Below are 13,728 nucleotides of genomic sequence, written 5' to 3' on the forward strand. Positions count from 1 at the left end.
TTTTTTAATTTTATTTTCCATTTAGGAAAAAAAGACCAGAATATATAACACTCTTCGTTAGTATGAAGCAAACATTTCTATTTTATTCAGGCACCCTGTGACTTGCTTGGTTGGAGGTGAAAGACATTTCTCCTTCAGTCCTCAATTCTTTCTCTTTTCCTTCAATACAGCATGAATCCTCTCAAAGTCTGCTTCCTCTCTTCTCAATGGAGAGTAATGATTTTGACATGAAAGCAAGTGTGAGAGATGGAAGATTGTTTTCACTCCACTGTAACTGTGCTGTTTGTGACGGACCCACAGCCCAGATTCCTCACGTTCCTGTGTTGTACATGTGCTTACCTAGATCCCGTGTGCACTTCATGCACAGGTTCCCAAGTCTGGAGCCTCTTCATTTACAATAGATTCTTATCCACTGTCCCTCAAAATCTCTGCTGTACTCACTCTGACTACATTAAGAAGGAGATCCAAAGTGAACAAAACCAGCATTTGTCCTCTAATATCGGGTATTGTGTTGGAATTCCTGTCAGACCCCTGATCCTTTGTAGTGAGTTTCCTTTGGGAACATAAGTGGTCCTTTTTCGAAGGGTAACATACCTGGACGTGTCTGCCCCACTTTGAAGGGATTGAGGCTTTGATCTATTCCTTTCTGAAGTTTTTCACACTAAGAAAAATCTATTCGCATAGCTTCCTTGCTTGTACCATTGTATTTGAAAGAGTCAAATCATTGAGACCTCTTTAACAAAGCAAAGGACAAGTATTTCCATTGTAACTAAGCACAAGGGTTAAAACAGAGAACAAAAACATGAAAGTCCATGCTAATTTTCCTTCAACTAACTTACAGGTAATTAACAGAAGCTAAGTTCTGTGCCATAAGGTATCACGCTAGGTAATTATCTTCTTGATGATATGGCAGTGCCACTATTGCTATACTACAGTGTACTATACCTTCTTCCCTTATCTTAGAAGTTTCCATTCATCCTTCAATGTTCAGTGCAAAGAACTATTGCCTTTCAAGTTCTAGCAAATACTGAAACAGGGTTTCACTGTTTAATGGGTTCACAAGCTGCTGCCTTTATAGCTTATGGTACATATGTTTGCCAATCTAAATGATCCATTTGAGCTAAATTGCCACAGCTGCTAGAACACCTCTTTACCCATTTTGGAGCAAAAATGAGAATCAGAACAGTAAAACTGCTTCAAAATAATGGAACATATCTCTCAAAAGGAAAGAAAAAAAGATAGTTCTATCATTACAAAATAATAGAAGAGAAAGAGTAAAAACCAGGATACAAATGTGAAAGAAAGATTTTTCTTTTTTCACTCTGTTAGTAAGGAAACCAATTTCAAGGAAACCAATTTCAAGGAAACATGGTGCTGGTTTAGATTACCACCCCCCAAAGGCCTGTGTGTCAAAGGCTTGATCACAACAGAGTATTACTTCAAATGATAGAGCCTTTAATGGGTTGAGACTAGTTACAGCTTGTTATTTCATTCACGACTTGTCTTCAAAGGTAATTGTGAGACCTCTATTTCTTCTTCATTTTGTTTCCTAGCTATAAGGTGAGCATTTACTCCAGGATGCACTGTCTGCCATTGCTCCTTTGTCCTCCATGTTGGAGAACCAAACCAATGGTTTCTTCGGATCTCTGACAGAGAATCCTCAAACACTGAAACAAAGCCATTTCCTCCTACAAATTAATTAATGCAGCTATTTCATTGCAGTACTTCAAAGCTGAGAAACATAACTACATTAACAACTCTAATCAGAAAGAAAAACCACAAGGAACTATGCACCCAAAAAAAACTTATAGGGACAGGACACATGATTACTATGCAACACCATCATTAAACTTGTTACCTCTGAAGGCATATACTTGAAATCAATAGCAAAAATACTGTTTCTCCTTCAAGCAGAAAGTATAACAGAATTTAATTCTGAAAACAGACCAAGATAACTACCTCTTTGTAAAAGATAATCACGATATTAATCGGTTCATGCAAAATATAAATCAAGAAAATTAAATAACATCTTTAATAAAGGGACAGTGCATTTTAAAGGCAATCAGGAAAAATTTTTACCAATGAAGAACAGATAGCACACAATTTTCCTTTGAGGGATTCACAGTAATATTTGCTTAATATGCTGATAGACTTATTGAGCTTCTTGAATAAAATTGATTTACAGTACAGTGGGGATTTTTCTAGTTGAAATGGGAAGAAGTTAGATGTAAAAGTGCTTTGAAATGCAGAATGGACCCAAACATTACTCCCACAGTGTATGAGCTTGAAATTAAATTAAGGCTTTGGGACATTAGGCAAAATAAATTGTAATTCAATTCACCAACCAAATAGTTATTATTTTAAAAGATTAATTGAGATATATAATTCTGTTAAATATGCAATAGAAGTCTTCGATAGTTTAAAAACTCAATGTAGTTTTGCCTCTTCACTAAATCGTCTAAAACTAGACTGTCTTCCCAAATTTTTAATTATTTTAATACAAGGATTGTGATTCTCGAAATTTCTCCAGATAAAACCAATTTGTTTTCATAAAATCTTGATGTTTGTTTATGAAACACATGACTTAAACTTGCCTCTTAATCCAGACATGAGCTTCTCTCACTAGCAAATTGTATGGAAATATTAAAATCTGGATCAGAAACTTCAGTTTTTGATACATACAATTAAGTGTATCAAACTCTTTACATTTTTATCTTTCCATTGTTATATATTTTAACAGCATAATACTATTTCCCAAAATAAATGGGAATGTCTTCTAGTTGCGTTGATTTAGGATAATTGATACATAATTTAAGAACATAGAAATCAAATGATACAAATAGGATAGAAACATAATTTGGGAACACAGAAATAAAACAAAATAGTATTGGTTCAATCATATTTAACTACCTGACAAAAATCTAATGAACATATTGTATTGACATCTGATATAACACTATCTGCAAACATAGATACAGATATAGTTACATGCATAGATGTAAATTTACATGAATGGTAATAATTATACCAGTGAGAACAATTTAAAAACATTTGCCCCTTGCTTGCCTCTCCTATTTTCTACTTATACATTTTAATTTCTAATGGCCAACATGAAGAGATGTAGTGGTGTGCTTCTCCTATTTCACCATTTTAAACTGCAAGCACACTTTTCCACTTATATACTTTTATTACAGATCTAATTTGTGAACTCTAAAATCACAGTACTAAGTTCAAGTTTGTTTAAGGGTATTTTTATTTTCCCACTTAACAAATATAGTGGTAACTCCTATGGAATAGATTGAGCTAACTCTTTACAATGGCAAAATAAAGTTTCAGAATTATACAAGCTATTCTAAAATCCTACTACTGGTGTGCATTCAAAATTTTACTATAAGTTATTACAATAATTAATTCCTACAATTTTTAAAATAGATGGTCTAATGTGGGTAAATTAGGGCCTTAGAAGTAAGACTAAATTGAAGAATGTATATATTTATAAAATAAAAGCACTGAATAGTTCCATTAAAATATAGTATTTCACACTCCTTAGACAATATGTGTGGATACTCTTTTTTTTCTCTTCCCACTTGCAATATCGGAATGATATTCAATTTAAAAAATCCCCTGAAAAATTTCTCAATTATACTCTCACCTCTGCTAGTTATAAAGTAATTTTATATTTAATATGGAATTTTAAATTGTTCTCTTTCAGGAAAATGTTTCTAAACATTCAATCCACCGATTGCTAACAAATTGACTTCAAGCTTTTATTCACTGAAATCATTTATTTTAATTTCCATAATATAATCCATGTTGTTTCATTTAAAATTTTGGTATGTTTTGACTTAATTAAATCAAGATCTATCTTCTCAGATATTTTGATTTATTTGGAATTCTGATTAATCAATTTATTTTAAGTCTCTGTTAGGGAATTTTTAACTCCTTCTCAATCCTGGGGCTCTATATTGTATAAAATGCTGGCAAGTCTGTGGGCCCTTTCAAGCTGAAATCCCACAGTGGTGACAATAGTTCCTACTTCCTCATGTTCCTTTAATATAGTTGGCAACATGTCTATTCTCTAATGAAACAATAAGAAGTCTTTCTGTTGTCAGGATTCTCCTTGGCCACAGTATTTGAGTCTCAAGATGGGTAGAAATCATTCAACACTTGCACTTTTACTCTAGTTACTCCTACACAAAAGAAATTCAATACATTATACCTGTGCCCTTCTGAGTATGTTAGTCCTGAAGAAAAAACTTTACAGAGAAGTTTCACTAGGTCTGATTGCTGTCTGATGAAATTAGAGGAAATAGTACATATCAGACAGGAAGGATGTTATTAAAATATATGAACACTCTATTCTTTCTTTCTTCTAAACTATTCACTTACATTCTCCTCAAAAGTTGGCTTAAGTATAACATAGTACTATGAAGGCAGGAGATATAGTTCAATAGCAGCTTGGTTAGCATCAGAAGGATCTAGGTTAGATCATTAAAGCAGAAAATAATAGCAATAATAATAACAATAACAACAACAATAGAAAGCCTTTAACATATGTTTGGGCTTCTATCTCCCAAACCATTTTCTCACTGTATAATTTGACAGATTGTTTAATAAACCTCCTCTAAAATTAAGCTGTTATTCTTTAATAAGGATTCCCTTCATTTTTGTTTTGAAATTCCCTCAAACAACTAAAAAATATTTTTCATTATTCACTCATATTTCAAGATTTTAATTTTCTTGACTACCTGGTTGAAAATAAGTCTGTTCATCCAGCTGTTATTTCTAATTATATTTCTCCTTTATGAAAAAATTCAATCACTGAGTTGGCAGAAAAATAGAATTATTGATCCTTAGGATATAATCAGATCTTCTCTTCCTTCTCCCCTGAGCTCCTCTTCACCTGTTAGAAACATCTGTGAGTTCAGCCACAGTTGGGTTTAACAACACAATTATGAGTTGATGTCATAAGCAAATGGAATATATTCAGCTGAAGTAGGCAGATTTTTCTTTAAAAGATTATTTTAAGAAAATAAGTACAACTCAGAATCTGTTAAAGAAGTAAAATAACTAAATGTCAGGATTCAGTATGGTCTAAAGTTCACCCTGCTCAACCTAACATACTTGACCATAACATAATAGCAGACTTTGGGTAAGGTAATCCATCTCCCAGCCTCTAAAATGTTTCCTGGGTAAAAGAGAGATAATATCACCCTTCTTTTATGTTTCAATATTAGAAACATGAATATGATATTAATGCTATAAACATAGTAAAATTAGTGTTTGAACAATTCATATCATATTTGCAAACATTTGTTATTACTATTGTTTTCACTTGAGTGACTAAAGTATGGATCTAAACATGTCCCTATTATAATCTGATTTCATGATAAGCTTCTGTGGCTTAAAATGAAGACCATTTAAAGAAAATTAGTAATTATTAAATAGTATAGTAGCATCCCTTGTTGGCTTTTCTTTTTACCTAAATTATCCCTTTTTTAATTATTTAAAGAAGCAATCAAGAAGCAGAGAAAGAAATTTGGGGAAAGGAAATGTTGAGAATATGAGGAAAGGAGATGTGAGTAAAAACGCAAAAAATTCCATTAATCTTCTTTGTTACATCATTTTTCACAGTAACAATTATTGGGAAGCCACACATGGTGAATAGGGGTTGGTGATATACATTACCATGTATAGTAACTGCACAGTCTGATTTCTATATTGAGATAGAGAGTGTAGTGTCAGTCCAGTAATGAGGATAGCTGGCTCTGAGGGGAGCTTGTTTGGGGCTGGAGTTCTATGGTGGGAAAGAAAAAGATTGATGATACCTCTTCTCCTCCCTCTTCACTGTCTGCCACCAGCACGCTCTCCCAGGGACCTGTCATACACACTGGGAGGTTGCCTTGACAAAGCATTAGTATCATCAATACCCATGGTGTTTAAAATCTACCGTAGGCTCTGGGCATCTTATGACATGCTTCCAATCCCTGATTTCATTCTCCTTGACCTTGGACTCAGGATGACTTCTATGTGCTTGTTAAGAGTTTATATCCAGTTCCCTTCTGAGCCAAGAGTAACATGATAGTAGCTAAGCACTCCTTGGCTCAGTTTTCTTTGTCCACTTTATTGTTTTTAGGTTTTTTGACGATCGTGGGGCTTGAGATCTGGGCCTGGGCACTGTCCCTCAGCTCTTTAGCTCAAGGCAAGCGCGCTACTGCTTGAGCCACAGCGCCACTTCCAGTTTTCTAGTGCTTTATTGGAGATAAGCGTCTCACAGATGTTCTTGCCTGGGCTGGTTTTGAACGGCGATCCTCAGATCTTAGCCTCCTGAGTAGCTAGGATTACAGGCGTGAACCCCCTGTGCCAGGCATCTGTCCACGTTAATTCTCTAGGGATGAATGTGGCACAAGATCTCTGAGGGTTTGTTTGTTTGTTTGTTTGTGACTGCATGACTTGTATCTCAAATCTGTTTTACTGGTTCTAAATGGGTTTGGGACATTTTGAATTGAGTAATTCTGAAATTACTCACATGCTGTGTTCAATAATTCTTTGTTGTCAGGGATTGTCCTGTGCTTAGTAGAGGTAGTTAGCAGCATCTCCAGTCCTTATCTGTTAGGTGCCAGCAGCTCATTCTCAGTGGTGACATCACAAAGATGTCTATGAATATTGCTAAATGTCTTTTGACCACAAAGATGTCTATGAATATTGCTAAATGTCTTTTGACCCTCAGTGAAGAATTACTGGGTTAGAAGGTAGCATCTTGCTGTGTTCTTGGGAAGAAATTCATTGAGACACAGCAGAATACCAGTTCTAACTTGGTTCTCTAAATAGATAACATCAGAAGCCACTTTCCATGGATGCTCTTCACCATTGCATCTCTTTGGAGTGAAGAGGGGTTTTTAATATCACAGAGCAGGACTTTATAATCAGCTCTGAAATTCACATGAAAATCACACACACATAGTTGTGCTGGTAGCTTTAGTGTGGTCTTGTTTGTAAACATTTGGGTAAATGCCCAAAAGTGGGATTGCTGGGTCATAGAGGAGCTCTATGTGGAGTCTTTTGAGGAACCTCCATACTGCTTTCCAAAGTGGTTGAACAAGTTTACATTTCCACCAACAATGAAGTAAGGTTCCCTTCTGTCCACATCCCCTCCAGCATCTGTTGTTGTTAGAGTTCTTGATTTTTGCCATTCTAACTGGAGTGAGGTGGTATGGCAATGTTGTTTTGATTTGCATTTCTTTTATGGCTAGGGATGTTGAGCATTTCTTCATGTGTCTATTGGCCATCCGGAACCAACCCAGATGCCCCTCAGCAGATGAATGGATCAAGAAAATGTGGTATATATACACAATGGAATTCTATGCCTCCATCAGAAAGAATGACATTGCCCCATTTGTTAGGAAATGGAAAAACTTGGAAAAAATTATATTAAGTGAAGTAAGCCAGGCCCAAAGAAACATAGGTCCCATGGTTTCCCTTATTTGCAATATCTAGTATATGTGTGAGTCAAGCGGAAAAGGTCAGATAATGTGATGTCAGGAAAATGAACCCTTAGATATGTATTTTAATATTTTTTTCTTTCATGCATATGTTTCTAATGCATTTATAAGATTACTTCCTTGTTGCTTTGTATGTCCCTCCCCCACAGTATAACCCCTGCTTTCACTATATTTGATGTCAGTATAACTTGTGGAGGAGATGGGGAAAACAAGTCGTTTAAGGATACAGGTGGACCTGTTGCAACAATGAGAAGTACAAGTTGTCATATCCAAAACGAGCTTTACAATGTCGGTGGGGGGGTGGGGGTGGGGGGGAGACGAAGGATTGGGATTGGGATAGGGAGGGGGGGGGAGGCTGGGAAGGGATGTGAAAGGTAAACAAAGGAGGAGGCAGCAATGCTTGGTAAGAAATGTATGCATTATCCTGCCCATGTAATTGTAACCCCTCTGTACAGTATGTTCACAAATAAAATTAAAAAAAAAGAAAAGTTGAGGGTAATGGTTTACATAGGTAATCCCTGAAACTATGGAAGGTTATTATAAGATTATGTCAAAAATAACTAGATTGGATTAAAGTCATGAGCTACCAAAAAAAAAAAAAGAAAATCACACACACACACACACACACACACACTATATATATATATAGATAGATAGATATATATATAGAGAGAGAGAGGAGAAAGAGAAAGAGAGAAAGAGAGAGAGAGAGAGAGAGAGAGAGAGGGAGGGAGGGAGGGAGGGAGGGAAGGGGGGGCGGTGGCTCACACCTGTAATCCTACCTACTCAGGAGACTGAGATCTGAGGATTGCAGTTCCAAGCCAGCCCAGGCAGGAAAGTCAGAGAAACTCGTATCTCCAATAAACCACCAGAAAACCAGAAGTGGTGCTGTGTCTCAAGTGTTAGAGCACTAGCCTTGAGCTGAAGAGCTGAGGGACAGCACTCAGGTCCAGAGTTCAAGGCCCACGACCGACAAAAAAAAAGTAAAAAAGTAGATAGATAGATAGAAAGGAAGAAGTTTGTAACACATTCTAGACCACCTACAATGTACTTGTGTATGTATACCCTATACAAATTGCCTTTGAAGAAGTCATTCTAAGCCAAGATAAACTAGAAGATCATGATTCTGGGCCAGCTTTGGGAGAAAAGTTTCCTAGACATCCTGTCCAAAATAACCAGAGCAAACAGTACATCCATCATCTTAAACACTGGGAATATCCAAAATCCTCTCTTCTAGGTGTTCTGAAATATAGAATTAGATGGTTGTTTGTCAACCATTGTTACCCTACTATAGACTGAAACATCTGAAGTTATTCCTTCCATACAGCCTCAAATCTACCCTCCATATATCACACTTTCCAGCTTCTAGTAACCACTATTCTAGTCTCTGATTCTATGATATCGATTTCCTTAGCTTCCCAAACAATTGGTAATTGTCTTTCTATGTCTGATTTAATTCACTTTACCTGATTTACTTCATCTATTTTGAGAAAAACAGGCAAGTCCTATTATTTTGGATTACTGGATAACATTCCATTATGTGTGTATAACATGTATTTTTAACTAAGCATCTCTCAGTGACCTCCTTAGTTAATAATATATCATGACTATTATGAATTATTGTGCATGGTGTTAACATGGGAGTTAAAATATCTGTTCGATATACTGGTTTCCTTTTTATTTGAATGTACATCCAGTAATGAATTGTCAGATTATATGATAGCTATTTCCAATTCTCTAAAATGATAATCAATTATTTTAAGAGGAAATTCTGTCTATATATGAATGTATGTACTTATGCATAATTCAGAGTGATAAATAACTATTATCAGTTGTTTCCTAGGTAGGTTAATATCTGTATAGTAATTGCTAATGTTTTACTAAAATACATATAAATATGCTAATTTATTTATTTGAACTTTTCTAAATTAAAAAAAATCCAGGTAAATGTTACTTCCTAGATTAAAATTCAGAAGAAAAACAAGAAATATCTTGGGGCTGCAGTTCAAATGAACAAAGATTAGAAGATAAGATCAATAGCTATCTATTATAACTATATATCAGTTGCAAGTGGCTTATTAAATGAAGTGAAGGTTAGGAAAAATATGTTCAGGTTTAAAACCAGCAATGTTAATAGTTAGCAACACTTTAGAAACACTTGACAGAGTGCGTTTTAGTAATAAGTTTGGAGCCATGGTTTGAGTATAAGTGCCCTACCCCTTGATATAAGTCCAAGACTTTCATTTTTATGTTTTTGGTGTTATTTTAGGTAGAACCTTGAGGTAACTTTCTTGGGCTAGCCTCAAACCCATGATGCTTCTGCCTCTGCTTCCCACTACAGAAATTATTTTTAATGGTCAAGCATATAAGGAAACAATTTTAAAAGTTACAAAAATTGAAGTAATTGCATCATTAAAATGAAAGAGTACTTCAAAAGCAACTGTCAATAAATCTATTGCTCTTGTTAAAATTGTTTAAAATTAAATAATGCTACATTTTAAAACAATGTTTCAGAAATTTTGAATAATTTTCTCCTACTCTATATTGAGTTCATTTCTTTAATAGTATTAACTAGGCTCTTCTTTGACATTTGGGACACATATTCAATCCATCTATTTGCATTTCTCTCTGATTTCTGCCCCAAGCTGTATGATAGGAAATAAATTAGCACATGCCATGTTGTCAAATATGAGTTTTTAAATTTGGAAAACATTTTCATCTCCCTACTCTCCATTTCTTAGTGATTTTGATCTCATTTTATCCTTTCTCATAATATTGTATTCCGTAAAAGTCTTTTCAGATTTCCTCGTGGAAGGTAATCACTTCATTCTCTCTTCCTCTAGATTTTTGACTTTATCTTTAAAAGGCACATGACAGCATCTTAATCTCTAGTCAGTGAATTCCTTGAGAAGTGCTAACAAAGGAGAGAAATTTAGGTAGTTTCTGATTTAAGTCAATTTATTCTGTGGACTCCAGCATAAATGGTGAATCTCGACTACTGTTCTCATCAACAGTATGAAAGTTTACTTTTATTATTACTATTATTATTATATGCACGACAAAATTTACGTTCTCTGTTCATTATTTCTGCTGTACTTCACCTACTAAACATTTCACCTACATTGTGATCATGATGACTTCAGTTTCTTCCATACCACTTATATCTTGCACAATTTTATTTCTGTTTTAAATTCTTATGATAGTGAAAGCTGATTATTCTTTCATTGCTGCATTTCTTCTTTGTTAGTGGTAGGTCATGAGCTATTATAGGTGCATTTCCTTTACAGAGAATGCCCACTCTAAACCTACTACATACTACAAAACATCACTTTCCAATCAAGACTTTCTTCAGCAAATTCCTCAGGAAGGCAAAGGATTTTTTTTATGAAACTAATTTGAGACTGCTATAAAAGATCAAGTAAAAACTTGACTATTGCCAATGCAAACATTGTCCCAAGAACTCACAATAGTCTACAAATATTTTCAAATTATAGTCTTTACAACAGAGATCTGTAAGAATATCATGGAATCCCTAATTAGTCCAACTTTGTTTCTTGTATTCTCATCTCTGGCTCTCATCTCTGCAAGTATTTCTTTAAATGCAAGATGTTTTAAATACCATAGTCAGCACTGATATTTCACAAGAAATGAAACACAATGAAGCAATGTAGTAAATGAACACAAGAATCAATAGTTGTCACAGGGAAGAGAAGAAATCGATAGACAAAAGAATGTTATTTTCAAATCCTGAAGTGTCTGTGAACCCAAAAGAGTAGACAGAACTCTATAAATACATATCAGTCTCACAGTCCTCTGGCATATCAGATTAAAAGAGAAAAAAAATAAATAAAAACACTAAGTGCAAAATAAAGAGATTAGATTAAAACAAATGAAATGTACTAGTCCTAAGTGTGGTATTTAAACAAGTTTCTTAAGTACTAATATTTCTCTAAAAGTCCATTTTTTCTTTTGTTGCTTTATATTTCTTTGGTAATGTATCAATTTTACATTTATTAACTCTTGATGAAGATCATTTAATACAAATATTGGATGTCTTTCATTAAGAAATACTTTGAGTCAAGATATTACCTAAAATGTCATATTAACAGAATCTCCATGAAACTAATATCAAGTTTAAGATTGATAGCTATTTTTTAATATAAATACAATTTGTGTTGAAAATGGATAAAGAATCTCATTGTAAGGAAGAGTCTGCCTTGTATTTTGTTCATGAATAAAAATGTGTTGGTAGTTTACAAAGTTAAAGATTAATAATTCCCTTAATTTCCCTGAGTCAAAAGTTTATATAGCTATTTCCTAATGCTAAAATTTTGTGTCCCTTCTTATAGTATTTTATATTTTTCAATGAATTTTTGTAAACATATCAGGCATGTTTCTTATACCAAACTTGTCATAGATATATTGACCCATTTATAGATGAAGAAAAATTTACTGGCTTACTCAAAGCTACAAAATTGGGGATTGGAATTCCATTTATGGTTCCCTTAGAACTGCTTTCCTTTATTTTGTCTGTCGTGGGGCTTGAACTCTGGGACTGGGTGCTTTCCCTCAGCTCTTCAGCTCAAGGCTAGTGCTCCACCACTTGAGCCACAGCACCACTTCTGGCTTTTACTGCTATATGGTGCTGAGAAATCGAACCCAGGGCCCCATGCATTTAAGGCAAGTGCTCTACCACTGAGCCACCTTCCTAGCCCTAGAACTGCTTTCCTTGCATATTCTCTATAGTATGAATAATTTCATGCTTATATATAGAATAAACCAATTTCATTGAAAAATAGATCCCAGTACTGTACTAATGTCTTTGCTATCATATCCTTTTTGTGTTTTCTGTGCCAAGTTATATTAGTAAAGAGGAATAAAATAACTCAATATATTTTATGATATCAGGTAAAGCTATGTACCTCTTATGTCAAGTCTTTTAAATCATTAGTAAATAGAAACATTTCATGCCATAGACAAGTAGGAAGAATGATAGTAAAATCAAACACTTAGAACAAATTTAATATATTTTTAGTGTTTGTATACTATTAATTATTATTAATTATTAAGAAGCCTGGCACCGGTGGCTCACTCCTGTAATCCTAGCTACAGTTCAAAGCCAGCCCAGGGAGCAAAGTCCATGAGACTCTTATCTCCAATAAACCACCAGAAAACTGGAGGTGGTGTGTGGCTCAAGTGGTAGAGCGCTAGCCTTGAGCTGAAGAGCTGAGGGACAGCACCCAGACCTAGAGTTCAACCCCATGACTGTCAAAAAAAATTACAAAATTACCATTTCCTATGTTATATTTGAGGAACTGTAGTGTTATAGAGGTCCTGATTTGCTCCAGGCTACAAAGCTAGTTAGCATTCTCTCTAAGAAATAACTGTGTCAAATAATTTCAGCTTATTGATGGAACTGTAGTGTTATAGAGGTCCTGATTTGTCAGAAAATGGTAATAAAACAAGCTTTGAATACTCTGGTTATAACATGAAGGACAGTCTGATTTTGAAGCATCACTAAAGCATAGGAAGACACAATAATGATATTTCCTTTATTTTATCTCTGGACTGCCTCTGAGTTGTAAGAAATGATAAATAGCCTTCACAAAAACCCACAAAAACTACACAGCTAAAATTTTTGACCTTCGATAACAAGATAGATTTGCTTTTTATACGAAAAATAGTATTGAACATGTCAGAGAGGTTAGGTGAACTTCAAAATAAAAATTCTTTAGTCATATGGACATGTATCTAAATTATCATTCAACTTTCAGATATACTATATGAAAGTATACAACTGATGCTATCATTTTAAAGCATCAATTTACAGTAGTAAATTCAAATTCTTCTATGATTATAGAGTCAGAATGAGTGGCATGTTAATTTGGGGAATAGATTCTAGAATGAGATAAGATCTGCTTTAAACCCAAATGCTCTCTCTTATTTTTATTTATTTATTTATTTTTGCAGAAGAAGGAGGACTTTATGAAGTAAAGTGTGATGGGTGATTGAAAAAACTAGTGTTTCCATATGTGGGAAATTTCCCTTTATTTATTTTTTTCTCTTTTGATTTGTTTTAAGTTAATGAAATGCCGGATGGCAGGATCTTTAATTGTATTTTTTAAGTTTAGCTAAATAGAAAAGGATCATCATGGGACTTGAACCTCTTAATTCATTAATGATGTTTTTGTACATTTTTAACACAAATATCTACCTTTAATCATTC

Source organism: Dipodomys ordii, unplaced genomic scaffold (assembly GCF_000151885.1).
Source record: "Dipodomys ordii isolate 6190 unplaced genomic scaffold, Dord_2.0 Scaffold37, whole genome shotgun sequence".
NCBI classification, from domain to species: domain Eukaryota; kingdom Metazoa; phylum Chordata; class Mammalia; order Rodentia; family Heteromyidae; genus Dipodomys; species Dipodomys ordii.